A 14,400-nucleotide genomic window follows, 5' to 3' on the forward strand; every position below is an offset into this window, starting at 1 on the left:
GTGAGAGATGGAGGTGTTTATGTTTATGAACCGCATTTTAGCTCCATGAGTTGGATTCCAGACAGCATAGCCCATGAAAACCACACTGCCTGCTCCAAACGGATGAATATGGCTAATAGTTATCTGTTGAAACCCATGAAGAATGAGAATAGAGCAGGGCGGAAGAAGCGTCAGACCGTAGCATTAGGGGATTCCCACATGATTTTAGGAGGGAAACCAGTGAAACTTCCCCTTTATCCTAGTGCACCTGACCCTCGACACATAATGTCATATTACCTGCCCAAAGCTAAAGCTGAATTAGGTTCTAATCAGGTTGTCAAAGATGTGGTCCAAAGTTACATACATAGCAACATTGTTGTGAGAGAAGAACCAGGTTCAGACTTGTATCAACAGATCCTGAAGGATAAGGATTCGATGAGATGGAAAGTGTTAGTTCCCACGAGGGTTCACATGGTCCGATGGGACGTAGACAGGTCTTATGGTGCTGTTTGTGATCGATTCGGACGAATCGATAAGACTGATAAAAAGAATTTCGACCTTAATGGCAGTAAAAATGGTTTGCCTTTTGTCAATGCTTTTTCTCTCTCTTGGCCCAAGTATACTAGGTTTGATGATCCGTGGAAGGAGACAGTACAGGTGGAACGTTGTTTAGGTGAAAACATTCAACAATGGTTTGTTAAAACCTTTCCTCCAGGTGATGTTAAGAAATGTAAAACGATGTCGGAAAAACTCACAGGTGTAAAGGTGATGGAAGTGCCTATGGAAGTATGTAATTCCTCTTTTGTTAAGACAGGATACACTTGGACTAGTTTGTATGACGTGTTGCATCAGTACGAGCTCGTTAGGAGCTTTGCTAATAAAACGGCTCTTAAAATGGATCAATTGCATGATTATTTAGAAGGGAAATGTTACAGCCCTACCTCCATGGCTTATAATGTGACTGCCTGGATGCACCTTCATGTGCTTAAATTGACGATTGAATTGATGTATACTAGAATAAAGACTCGTCTGGTACCAGTGAAATATGAGGAGTTATTGTGGGATAATTATCAACCATTCCAGGTGAGGATGTGGCCTCAGTTAAAGGATGTTGCCATAGGGGATGAGTGGTTTGATAGGGAAAAACAATTTCGGCAGTTTTTGGGTCCGATCCAGTTGCATGACGAGTATAACATTTCTCCCAAGAACTGTGCTAGACATAGGTGGACGCATCCCTTGGGTCCCACGTGGCGTCCAGTGGATCAGAGTCAAGATGGTAATGGAGCGGAGGGTTCCCTTTGTGTTACTGAATTGAAGCAAGAAACTGAATATTTTCCCCAGGTAAAGGCCCAGGAAGCTCAGCAGAAATACATTACAGCTTTCCTTGAGCAGGTAAAGACGACTGATCCATTTGCAGGTTATGAGTATTTGAATTCTGCCTGGTTTAAGTCCAAGGGAACTTCTCTTATGTCGGACTCTGAAGCACCATCTGCTATTGCGGTGGCTTTTGTTTTGGCTTTTTCGGTTGGTGCTATATTCACAGATATGGCAGAAACTGTAGAAGAATATGTGGAAGAAGCTTGGGATGATTTGGTGACAGCATCGGAAGATATAGTCATGGGATTTGTGCACTACGTGCTGTATGCTGTGGGAGCCCTTGTGGGGGTGATGTTCCTCTGTTTGTGTATTTGGTTGTGTGTTCGTTTTTGTTTCTCCTATCTGTGCAGGACTGCATGCAGAAATCTGAATCCTGCTGAGGAGGAAAAGAGACTGCTGATGCTCACGACCCACCTGAGGGACAAATTGGATCAAAACAACATTGAAGCCCTGATGTGAGTGGAAGGTGGGAGAGCCTCTTAACGGGGACTGGACTTTTTAGTATCCAGCATGTCCGTGACGAGGTGAAGAGACAAGTGTGACCCGTCAGGGAAGCATGCGTCACCACTCCCCCTCTCCGTAGTGGCCTCACTTGATAGACCAGACGTGGCGGTATTGGACCACACATCGGTCTAAAACGGGGGACTGAAGGGTTGGGGTCAGAATCCCTTGCCTCTTCAATTTAACTATATGTATATCCTTTTTTATGATTACATTATTACTATAATAAGCACTAATCAAGTTATATAATCATTCCTATACGCAATAAATGATTCACATATAGTTTTTATTCATACTTCTGTTGAATGCACCTCTTTCCTGAATGTTGGGTGAAGGCCTATCTTTCATGAATGTCTTATGATGTCTGGGACTAATCTTCTGTGGCCCTGAGCAAGAACATTAAATACAGGCTTTTTGTCCGTATGTATACTAATGAGTGTGTTAAACTTAAAGAAAACCCTCATCATATGATCATGTTTCTCTGCTGACCCTATTAATGGGCAGGGGTCAATTTCTGTATGATTCTATGATTTGTTTTACTTCTTTCATACATATATCTCTCAAGAAGTAAAGTAATTGTTATTTCTTCTCTCTGAGGATGGAAGGTTTTATCAGTATGTTGCAGGTCTCATGACACGGGGTGGCTGGTCTCATGACGCTTTTCGATGGGCCCTCCGAGGTCATTACTGGATCTTTGTGACTTGGATGACAGCTATCTTGATTGATGTCAACGTACCCTTCTATCTATGTGTAATTGTTTAGGCTTTATGTCTTCTGAGCCAATCAGAAGTGAATGTTTATGTAATGTATGCCCTTGAAAACAGTATAACTGGTGTACGATTTTCATGTAAGGTAGAGTTAGCTTGCGACCTCCTCGTGAGACTTTGACGCTGACTCTGCCAATTAAACTGCAAACTATTCTTCAGTAAATTTTACTCTTTGATTGAACATCACGACTCCTGGTCTTCTTTCATCATCTCTGGTCCTGGGTCTGAAACTGTTACCCCCCCCTAACAGATACATGCTTGTGTTGATCCTACATCATATAATAATTTAAAAAGCGCTTTTCTCTAAAAATGTTTTCGCTCCAGCAGTGAAATAAACTTTCAGGTGTTTTTCAGAATTGATGTTGAAGTAAAGTTTTTACCACACTGATCATAAATGGTTTTGTTCATTAGATCGGTTTATTCTTCATAATTGCGTACTATCAAAACAGAATGTGGGAGCTTCAATAAGTAAATCATATGAATATATCTAATTCAAGAAAGATCTACTGATGACACGACCCATCCTGACAGATTCTGCAAACTAACCAGAAGGAAAGTTTATGATTTAAGACTAACCACTTTTTCTGAAGCTTCATACACTCTTTTTGTTCCCTGATCAGACTACAAACAAGTCTTTCTAGTTCTCTAAGAATCTTACCAAAGGTTAAACAAAATGATAATTGTTCTTTTCGGAGCAACTTCATATTTTTTTTCAATTCACAACATTTACTTGACAGTATTATACATGAAAAAAAAAAACGACTTATGCAGGGTTTGAAATGAACTTTTTCACTCATCTGCCAATTTGGCTACTAATTTTTTTAAGTTAAAAGTAAAAAGTTACCGGCCATTCATAACTTCTACTAGCCAAAAAAAGAATAGGAAGAGAGCTAGCCTAACTACGTCACAACTTATATATCATGTGACTGCGAAAACCACAAGAATGTCTAAAACTCTTCTCACACTGAGTACAGTAGTACGGCTTCTCTTCAGAATGAAGTCGCTTGTGTTTATTAAAGTTTCCTTTGTGACTGAAACTCTTTCCACACTGAGTGCAGGTGTGCAGCTTTTTGGCTTTTGTTTCTTGAATTTTGAAATTTTGAAAGCTCTTCTCACACTGAGTACAGTACGTCTTCTCTCCAGTATGAAGAAGTCGCTCGTGTGATTTCACAGTGAAACTCTTGTCACAGTATGAGCACTTGTAAGGTTTTTCTCCAGTATGAATTCTTTGGTGCCGTTTCAGTTGGCCAGCTGTAGTAAAGCTCTTCCCACAGTCACAACACTTTTTCACTTCATCACGTGTTTTCTGGTGCAGTTTAAAACTGTCCAGCCGTGAAAAGCCCCTTCCACAGACAGAACACACATAAGGCTTCTCATCTGAATGAACTGTCAGGTGTGATTTTAGATGTGATGCTTGAGAAAAACTCTTTCCACACTGAGTGCATGTATACGGTTTCTCTCCAGTGTGAATTCTCATGTGTTTATTAAAGTTTCCTTTGTGACTGAAGCTCTTTCCACACTGAGCGCAGGAGTGCAGCTTTTTGGCTTTTGTTTCTAGAATTTCATGATGAAAGTCATGATGTTCCTCAATTTTCTCCAGTTCTTGTCTTTCCTTTTTCACTTCCATCCGATCTAAAATAAACATAAAATTAGAATCAGTTCAAGTGAACCCTGATTTAACCCCTTAAACCCAAATGGCGATACCGATTTCATTTTTTCTAACCACTTTACAGCACACACAAATATTTATTTTCTCTCTTTTCTTTAGTAGAACATTTTACATAGAACATTTTTGAACAGTAATCGCTATAAAATAGGACTATATAAATTACTCCTGGTGTGGGAAATTCACACACATCTAAAGTGCAGTGTTATGGAAGAACCATTTCCTTCTTTTCACATCCAATATCCAACTAAAAAAATGTGTTAATTTCAAAAAGAAAATTAATTTTCTTTACTGACATATACTCCAGTTCTTGTTAAAACACACCAGACATGCAAATTCTGTGCATTTTGGGCACTTTTGTGTGAAATCATATTTATTTTGTCCATCAAAAGTGTGCTTTCACTTTAATTGAGCGTGAGCAGCGCAGCAAAAATAGACTCTGCGCCGAAACCTGCGCTTCCTCGATGCTCACGCGACGCTCCCGCTCATGGTGTGAATGCACTCATTGATTAACATGCACACTGGAAATAATGCTCGCTGCTCACGTTTGCGGTGTGAAACTGGCGTAATTCACGAGGTTTCCTACATGTGCGTTCCGTGTGCACGTGTGATGCTGATGTTGCGCGATGTTAATCATGTATTTGGGTTTATATATTATATAAATCCCTTTCTGTCGATTTCTCCAGAGTAACTACATATATAAATAACTATATTGTGAAATATATCGTTACCGTGAAATAAAATGAGTCATACCTAGGGTTGGGTACCGATACGCGGTTCCAATAGGGAACCGGTTCCGACGTAAACGGTAGTAACGAGACCGAATAAGAACGAAAATTTCGGTGCCTGGCTTTTTTTTACCGCCCCCTGTAAAACATCTCGCGGCACGAATGTTCCAATACATATAAATAAAACATCTCCAGTTAACCAGCAGAGCATTCCTTTTGTTCGTTTGTTAAATAAGAGACGATCTAGCTCTGACATGTGTTTTTTAAATCAAGTGATCAAACTTAAGTGCTCGTTGCCGCTGCGATCAGTGGCGCGGATACAGTGTTTTCTCTTGTGGCTCGCGCACACCCCACTGTCTTCACTCGGACGAGCGCTTCAATCCGTTGCGGAGACTCTCTATTCGTTCCGGTGAAATCACAACATATAATGCACACAAACGTGTCCCTGCTTGATATACAACCACTGATGAGCATAATCGGTTTTGATGAGAAAAAAAGAATGTGCGAATGCGGATTTAGAACCCAGAACCTCTGACACGCTTAACGAAAGTTCAAGTTCAGCAGGCTGCCAGTGTCTCTATAGCACGCAGTGTGTTTATCGTGCAAATTATACGCGAAAATTTGTTTTTACATGCATATGATAGGCCTACGCAGTTTTCGTGTGCATTTGATACGCACTTTATTGCGTGTAATACACACGCATCCAACACCACTAATTCCACCCAAACGTATAGACGGTTTCATCGAACGCACGCGCGTTGCCGGGGTTACGCGCTGGCCCGAAGTTAACTTCCGGTCTGTGTTTGTTAACCGGTAATATCATAATATCATTCTCTGGTAATATGGCGCCGACTACAAACGCAGTGAAAATTAAGGTGATGAGTAGACTGAAGTTGGGCTCAGGTTGTTGTGTTGTGGGATGCAACCTGAGCAGGGATGTAGTGGAGGCTAAACGCACGTAAACGCCGTTTACGCACCTCCCAATATTCGGAAATAGCGTTTACCCACCTCCAAAGTGCGTTTATCCACCTCTAAATTGCGTTTATCCTCCTCTAAATAGCTATAAATTAAGCTTATGTCGTTTTAGTTTTATATTGTTCATTACTAGTTTCATAGGTTGTTAAACCTAAGACGAACTCTTTCATATTGCGCTGCATTACTGTCAGTGTTGTTGACTTTTACTGACGGTAAGGTTGCGCTGTTGACGCTCGCGCAGCCTCTCGAGGAGAAATCTACACAAATGAGCGCACACACACACTCAGTTAACAATATACTGCCTATAAAAAATCTAAATGTGGAGTTTTTATATTTTTTACATATGTTAAGCAACCTCAATTATTTTTCCTGAACACCATCACGATTGAAAATGTGACATTGATTTCCTACAACAGTTCAATAAACAGTTAAAATTAAGTCACTTACATTTTAGATGCAATATTGGCTGTTTTTGTTCTATTTCAGCAGCGAAAATAGTTCCAAACAAAAATCACAGCAGAACCACGGCGCATCTCACAGGAACACTCGACCTGTTTTCATTACTGAATGATTCAGCATTTTGAAGGAATCGATTGAGTCAAAGATTCAATGACCCATTCGTAAACATCTGTCTCATTCTTGAATGAATCAACCGTTTGAACAAATCGTTTGAATGAATGAATCAATGACTCGCTCATTAAGACGGTCGCCTGCCGCCACCTACTGGCGGTTTCGTGTTATGTTTAAAAGTAGATCATTCTGTCCAACGTTTCTTATTTGTAAATTTAAATCAATTTCATAACATTATTTTATGCAATTGGAATTTTTCAGTGTAAATGATTTAATTTGATCAGCCCTATAGTGTCTTATTAATCGAAATAATTGAATTTATTGATCAAATTTAGGAATTTAAAATGAAAGATGAAGCATAAATTTAATAAGATTGGGGGAGGGGATGCCCTTTAAAGGTGCAGATATTATAATATGCCGATTTAAATATCAAAGGTGATTGAACACTGATGAGAATATATTGTTTCAGAATAAAAAAAATAATAATAAAAAATCCGGACGAGAAACTTTTTTATTCGGACAAGTGAATGACAGATTAAGCGTATGAAAAGGCTTAATGTCGAGCCCTCCCTATATAGCAATGTCATCAGGATACACATACACCGGTAGGCAGTGGCTCACCTTACCGGGTGACCACGTCGTGGTCCACCAGAATTTATAGTTTACCCACCTCTTTTTTTACCACTACACCTCTGAACCTGAGGCTCTGGGACAAATACCTTATAAAAAAAAAAAAATGTCGGTTTCCTAAAAACGAAGGGAGACGGCGAGCGTGGATCACCGCTGTGCGATGAGAGGCTTGGCAGCCAGGCAAGAATTCAAGGATCTGTAGCACTCACTTCGTTACAGGTAACAAACTCATGATAAGCAACAGATAATTATGGAAGCTTGTTTCCGCCACTGAAGAAATAATAATAATAATTGCGACTTTTTATCTCACAATTGCGAGATAAGAAGTCAGAATTGTGAGAAATAAAGTTGCAATTCTGAGAAATAAAGTCGCAATTGCGAGGAAAAAAAGACAGAATTAACTTTTTATCTCACAATTCTGACTTTTTTCTCACAAAAAGTCTATGATGAACTCTGTTGTTATTGACTCTACCGGAAGTTAAGTTTGGGCCACAAAAGCGCGCATGCGCAGTAACGTTTGTTTATGTTGTTGCCGTTGAAACCGTCTATAATCAGTGGTGGACAGTAACAAAGTAAATGTAATTCGTTACTGTACTTAAGTAGCTTTTTTGCGTATCTGTACTTTACTCAAGTATTTCAATTTTGGGAGACTTTTACTTTAACTCCACTACATTTCAAAGTCAAATATCTTACTTTTTACTCTACTACATTTTCAAAATCAGTCGTTCCTTTTTATTTATGAGTGGATAAAAACGTAACTGGTCAAACGAGCCACCAATCACAGTACAGCGCGCGCGCGCTTTGTTTTGAACTTGCCTTGGCGGTATCTACTAAGCGCGAACCAGAGCCGTTAAATCAGGGTTCCTGCACACTTTTGAAAGTCAAATTTAAGGCTTTTTAAGACCTTTTTAAGACCTTAAGAAATCAAAATTAATACCGTACATTAGGGCTGTGCAGTATTGACAAATATATCTTGATATTTTCAACGTTTTGTTGATAATAATTAGATGATATTTTGCTGATTGTGTTTTTGTGCTGGTGCCATGGCTGGTTTAGGTCTGTTGTTGACAGCTGACTCACGAAGATATTCATATTTTTCATATTCTATGCAGTGGTCGGTTCACAGCAGTGACAGAAATTAATATTTTGATTAAGGGGCAATATTTGCCACCTTAAATTGATTTTTTCAGGGGCATTTTCACCTATATATGGAAATTTTTTCTAAACTTATTTAGAGTTATGCATCACCTTTAATGTCAAATACTATCATTCAAATTAAATTATACAGTAATTATACAATAATACTTAATTATATAATAATCATACAGTACCACTGTTACCAGCCAAATTAAATCATTCAATCAAAATCCATCTTTGCAGTGCAGAGGTGACAGAAGCGGCATCAGAAGTGGCATTAATATATTTACACTCCATTTACAACTGCATAAATAAAGCTATGAGATATATATTTTTAAATCAATATTCTATATTTAAATATGAAATGATTTCTAATTTTAACGTTTTTTTTAAAGGGTACTTTAAATATGAAACCGCAGCGGCAAATCACTGTCTTAATAAGTGAGTTGAAGGAGTCATTCATTCAACCGATTCGTTCAAACGGCTGATTCATTCGGGAAAGAAGCAAGTGATTCGTTCAAAACGCGGATTTCAGTCAAGAAATGATCGCTGTCGGTTGCATTGAGACTCTACTACGGTTTCATTTTGAAATTATAGTCGGCGAAATAAAGGGAAAACAAACAATATTAACAATATTGTGTCTAAAAAGTAGTTTCAATGTTAACTTATTGTTAATTTAACAGTTGTATAACATAAATATCACAATTGGAATTGTGCACGGGAAAACGGCACTCTTTCTGATGTGATATTCTAATATAAGAACATAATATGATATAAATATAAGACAAAAACTAACTTGGGGACATAACAGTTAACTTACACTGCACACATCACGCAGTGAAAGCACGAGAGACAAATGCGATGTCAGCTCGCAGTGCCTCGTACATTGTTAAAACAATGATTACAATATCATAAAAGACAATACACATGATCGCACACCATACGCACATAAAGAATGAACTTACAACTGAACTGACATTTACGACCTTTCTTCACTTTCTCTCCTCTCGCGTGCAGGAGACAGTTTATGCTGCCGCGACTCGCGAGTGACGCGAAATGTCACGTGAACTAGCAAATCCACAAAGATAGAATAATAAATAAATAAAAATACGTACGCTAATTAGATAGTTTTAATTTAGAAAGCTTTTAGATATGTCTAAGTCAAAGTGTCATCTAAAATTTAAGACCTTTCATAAGTAAAAATAAGACTTTATAAGACTTTTTATGGTCTTAAATTTTAAAAATCTAATTTATAGTAGGGAGGTTAAGCCCAAAAAATAGGCCTTTGACTTCAAGTCATGATGCAAAGGTCTCCTTTGGTATGGAAGTACCTTAGGGTCATACAAATAAATTTATCCTAAGACACAAGTGAGATCACACTTTGTATCAGAAATAAACATGTTTTTTCAAAAATGGCCGCCAATGCGCCGAAAATACTCTAGAGCCCATATCTTTGCTTCTGTTATCGCTATAATGACAAATTTGGTGTCAAAGTGTACATTCTTGGGGTCAAGGAATCCAATAAAATTGGTTTCAAGTTTAAAAAAATAATAATTTTCCCCATACCATGACAATTGGGGGTAAATATGCACATTTCACATAAAAATTGTCATCAGAGTGACTTTACTTATCTTTTCGTTCAAAAACTTTAATTTTGTATTTAAGCAGTGCAGCTACTTCTGTACATTACATTTGTCCTAAGTAGCATGAGATTTCGACCAGTCAGGAGTAGCCTATAGCATATCAGTTCCTGCAACAACACATCCCATCTGCACCAGGAGCTGTGACAGCTGTTGAAGGTCAGAGGTGACAGGTTAACACTTTGAGGTTCGTATGACTTTCTCATTAAATATTTTTTTTTTTTTAATGTTAGATAACTAATAAATAGCTAGCTAGTTGACTATGGAAAAAAAAACCTTAGAGGGAAAACCTCTTTTCTCGAGAATACTGAAGCCAAAAATTATCCTTATAATTTGTATTAATTTAAAACACACTTGCTGCAGCTAGCAGACCTAGGCGAGGCAGCTCGCGCGCCTATTGGATGCTATGCGGCAACTGCTGCAACCTATCGAGGCACTGCTCGTGACGTAAGCACCAATGAGTGGGCGAATGGGCGTGGCTTATGCCTATATAAGCCAGAGCTCGATAAGATGCTCCTTGGTTTTCATCGACTGAAGCGAAACCAGATGGTAGCACAAGCACGGCAGGGTTACGCAACACTCATTCCCTCTTCTAGAGAGAACCGAGGTTACGTTAGTAACCGTGACGTTCTCTTACGAGAGTACTCTCGTGTTGCGTAAGCTAGCTTACGCTACGGGAATCCAATTTAAAACGCCGTGCGTGCTAAATCTACCACAACACTGACCCAAGGGCGAGCGCCCTGAGTTCATATGATATGGGGATATAAAAAGCCGACATTGGGAATGGGCTTAATAAGAATGATATAAGGTAAACGTGGTTACCTTAAATGCATAGAGGGTGCTTAACACGGTATAACAGTCAGGGGAGGCAATAGCCTGCCTGAACTGAAAACTTTGCAGTCCGCGGAACCGAGTCCGGCAGAACTGAGCAGATAAACTAAACTGACAACAGTCTAGCTTGGAGCGCGGGAACTTCCAGGTTATAGAACCCTATAAATGTAGACAGAGAGGCCCAGCCTGCCGCCATACAGATATCGTGAAGGGAAATCCCACTGGACCAGGCCCATGAAGAGGCATGCCTCTAGTGGAATGAGCTCTGACGCCCAGAGGGCAACGAAGGCTCTTAGATGTATAAGCCAGTGAGATAGCGTCCACTTTCCACCTGGAAAGGCTATGTTTCGAGGCAGCTAGACCTTTAGATCGGCCACCAAACGAAACAAATTGCTGTCCTGACCGTCTGAAAGCAGCCGAACGTTCCAAGGGCCCTAACCAGGCAAAGGAGATTCACGTCAGACTCGCTGTCAGATCCGAAGAGAGAATGTCAGATTGAAGAGGCGGTGGTACCAGTACCAGTCGGTCGCCTTCCAAGGTTTCAGAGCTGCGACGCATTTCTGATTGACCCTGAGGCGAAACAGATCGGAGGCCCAAGCTTGAGACGGCACTCGTGCTTTCAGCCACCACTGCAGTGGGCGCATGCGAAGCAGACCCAGCTGGAGTACTGATGATGATGAGGCCATGAGGCCCAGCATCTTCTGAAATCTCTTGAGCGGGACTATAGTGCCGCAATGTTCAGTATGCGCTCTGGCGATAGTCGCGCTGTCATTGACAGCGAGTTCAGCTCTGTGCCCAGAAAGGATATTTCCTGGCTCTTCGCCCAATTGACTGTGAGACCAAGATTCTCGAGGTGTTCGAGTAATATGGTCCTGTGTTCTATGAGCTCTGAATGAGATCGAGCTAGAATCAGCCAATCGTCCAAATAGTTCAAAGCTGGCATTCCCTGAAGTTTCAGGGGCGCGAGAGCCGCGTCCATGTACATCATAATATACAGGATGCCAGGGACAGGCCGAACGGTAGGACTGTGTATTGATATGCCTGGCCCTCGAAGGTGAATCTCAAAAATCGCCTGTGACGAGAGAATGTCAGACTCGCTGTCAGATCCACAGAGACTTGTGCTCTGAAAGGAGTGGCAAGTACTTTGGGGACATAATCATGTCTTGGTTTGAGGATGACCTTGGAGTCATTAGGCCCAAACTCAAGGCACGACGCACTAACAGAAAGTGCGTGTAAGTCACCCACCAGCTTGACTGAGGCGATAGCCACCAGAAAGGCGGTTTTCAATGAGAGATACTTAAGGTCCACAGACTGTAGAGGTTCGAAAGGGGCACCCTTCATGGCCTCCAGGACCAAGGAAAGGTCCGAGGGGGGGCGAGGAGGGTTCATCCTTCTAGCTCCCCTGAGGAAGCGGACTACAAGGTCGTTCCTACCCAGTGACTGGCCATGCGAATATTTGACAAACGCAGCAATAGCCGCCACATATACCTTGAGCATGGATGGGGATCTACCCTTATCCAAGAGCTCCTGTAGGAAGGAGAGAACCTCCGACACCCCACAATCTTGTGGATCCAGGTTGCGAGCTGAGCACCAACCTGAGAACACTGACCACTTGGAACCATAAAGCCATCTAGTAGAGGGCGCTCTAGCTTGCGTAATCGTGTTTAACACTCCGTCGGGGAGACTGATGGGTACCCGTTGATGGCCCACACATGCAGAGCCCAAAGCTCGGGTCGTGGGTGCCAAATCGTACCCCCGGCCTGTGAGAGGAGATCTCTCCTCAATGGGACAGGCCACGGAGGCAAGCTCTGAAGCTGCATCAGCTCCAGAAACCAAACTTGGTTCGGCCAGAACGGAGCTACTAGAAGTACACAGGAACCGTTCTCCCTTATAGGCTTGATTACCTGTGGTAACAGCATGATCAGAGGGAAAGCATAGAGAGGGCGGCTGGGCCAGTGATGGGCAGCCCAGCCGCCAGTGATGGGCTGGGCCAGTGATGGGTGCTGAACCCATACAAGGATGCGTTCTGCCAGTGCATGAAGGTTCCGTGATCTCAGACTGCCCTGGCGATTTATGTAGGAAACCACCGACATGTTGTCCGTGCGGACAAGGACATGGTGGCCCTTTAGAAGGGGAAGGAAGAACCGCAAGGCGTTCTCGACCGCCTTCATCTCTAGACAGTTTATGTGCAAGCTCTTTTCTTGGCTTGACCACAGGCCAAAAGTCGGTCTGCCCTCAAAGAGGGCGCCCCAGCCCGAATTGGAGGCGTCTGTCGAAACCACTATCAGTTTAGAGATTACTCCCAGGTTTACACCTGTCTGATACCAGTCGACCGCCTTCCAGGGCTCCAGAGCTGTGACACAGTTCTGAGTTACCTTGAGACGTAAACGACCGGATGCCCATGCTCGACGCAGGACCCACGTCTTCAGCCAGTGCTGTAAAGGGCGCATGCGAAGCAGACCTAAACGAAGAAATTATTAAGTTGTGAATGGACTGTGTGTTTGGCATGCGTTTTTTAATAAAAAATTGCATACTTCACCTCCAATTGTCATGTTAAGGACAACATTATTGTTTTTTAGTCTTGGAACCTATTTTATTGGACTCCTTGACCACAAAAATGTACCCGTTGATACCAAATTTGTCATTATAGCTATGACAGAAGCAAAGATATGGGCCTCTCAAGTATGGTCGGCGGCCATTTTTAAAAAATGTGTGTATATAAGATACAAAATGTGATCTCACTTGTGTCTTAGGATAAATTTATTTCTATGGCCCTAAGGTACTTCCATACCAAAGGGGACCTTTGCATCATGACTTGAAGTCAAAAGTCACTTAACCTCCCTACTATTAAGACTTTTTAAGACTTTTTAAGGATCCGCGGGAACCCTGTAAATATGAGAGTTGCGAACATAGATGGTTGTGACTGTGATCTCGCCGCCGCGCGGTCACGTTATTCGTGTAGCTCTCAATAGTTCCAAACAAATCGCGTTGAGAATGATTTTAAGCGGGACAGAGAGCAGCAGCTATTATTGCAGCAATTATCGGTAAGTATTGACGCATAATGTACATTGCTTACGTTGCCACTAAAATGACTTGCATATAATAGCTTTTTTTATTTCTGGGGAGTAGCCTAGCAGAAACACTGCATTAATACGTTTTTGTGTTTAATTTTGGAGGGAAATTGGATGCTCCCATAACATAGAATATATAATATATATATGTGTGTGTGTGTGTGTGTGTGTGTATCCCTTCCCTCCAAACTTAAACACACAAAAAATGTATTCAATTAAAAAAAAAAATATATATATATATATATATATCAGACTAATTAATGTCATTTCATTAATAGATTGGTGTGCCAAGAGTGACGTTAGTCTTCACTTAAGCCTAGTTCACACTACAGGATTATAAGCCCGATTTAAGCCCGATTTGCAAATCGTTGAGCTCGCCGACAGGTCAGGGTGTTATCGCGTGCAAATCGCGGGGGATGGACGCTCGCCAATCTGTTAGTATGAAAGAGCCAACAACGCATCAAAGACGCTCGCTGACGCCTCGCAGACGCGTCGCTGAGCCCAGAAAAATATCTAGCATGCTAGATA

This window comes from Rhinichthys klamathensis, unplaced genomic scaffold (assembly GCF_029890125.1).
Source record: "Rhinichthys klamathensis goyatoka isolate OS25496 unplaced genomic scaffold, OSU_Roscu_1.1 h1tg000253l_1, whole genome shotgun sequence".
In the NCBI taxonomy this organism is placed as follows: domain Eukaryota; kingdom Metazoa; phylum Chordata; class Actinopteri; order Cypriniformes; family Leuciscidae; genus Rhinichthys; species Rhinichthys klamathensis.